The sequence below is a fragment of the Macrobrachium nipponense genome, chromosome 31, assembly GCF_015104395.2.
Source record: "Macrobrachium nipponense isolate FS-2020 chromosome 31, ASM1510439v2, whole genome shotgun sequence".
Taxonomy (NCBI): domain Eukaryota; kingdom Metazoa; phylum Arthropoda; class Malacostraca; order Decapoda; family Palaemonidae; genus Macrobrachium; species Macrobrachium nipponense.
In genome coordinates, this window is record NC_061093.1 from 27,213,980 (window position 1) to 27,214,661 (window position 682).

The window sequence follows — 682 nt, forward strand, 5'->3', positions numbered from 1 at the left end:
AACTTGGTCCTACTGTGCCCCAGACATAATTTCCTTCTCACCAAATAAAAATAACACTTTCTATTACGCATACATACGTATATACGTTTGTTACAAATATAATAAAAAGGATAGTAAAACTAAAGAATGCTACCGAGGCCTCTCTCCAAGATGCTGGTAGTACTAATCAAGGTTCATTTTGTGTGTCTGGTAGTTACCGAACCAGAAAGGAGCGATAGTATTAAATTTTATAAAAAGAAAAATTGATTAATATACTGACGATAATTTCATAATAAGGGAGAGCAGTCTGAGTCTACGTCTGTAGTACCCCTTTTCACGGTTTAGCCTGTTGTTATAATAGTCCTATACTCGGTTTTTTTCCATCTGTCCATCCGCCTGTGGTGTTTGCGTCTGGTAACACTGCGTCCCGGGCTTTAGATAGTTACATTCAGCTTACATTCAACAATAATAACAATATCCTATTTCGAATATTAACAGTGTAATTCGCATACAGTAAATTATTAAAACACTTTTCAGTTGCAAATGTACACCCAGATATCCTTTTATTTACCTAAAAAACTTACACATAGCGTAACTATTTACAGCCCGGGACACAGTGTTACCATACAAAAACATCACAGGCGGATGGACAGATGGAAAAAAACAGAGTATAGTCATCGTCATCGTACGCTTAACCATCTAG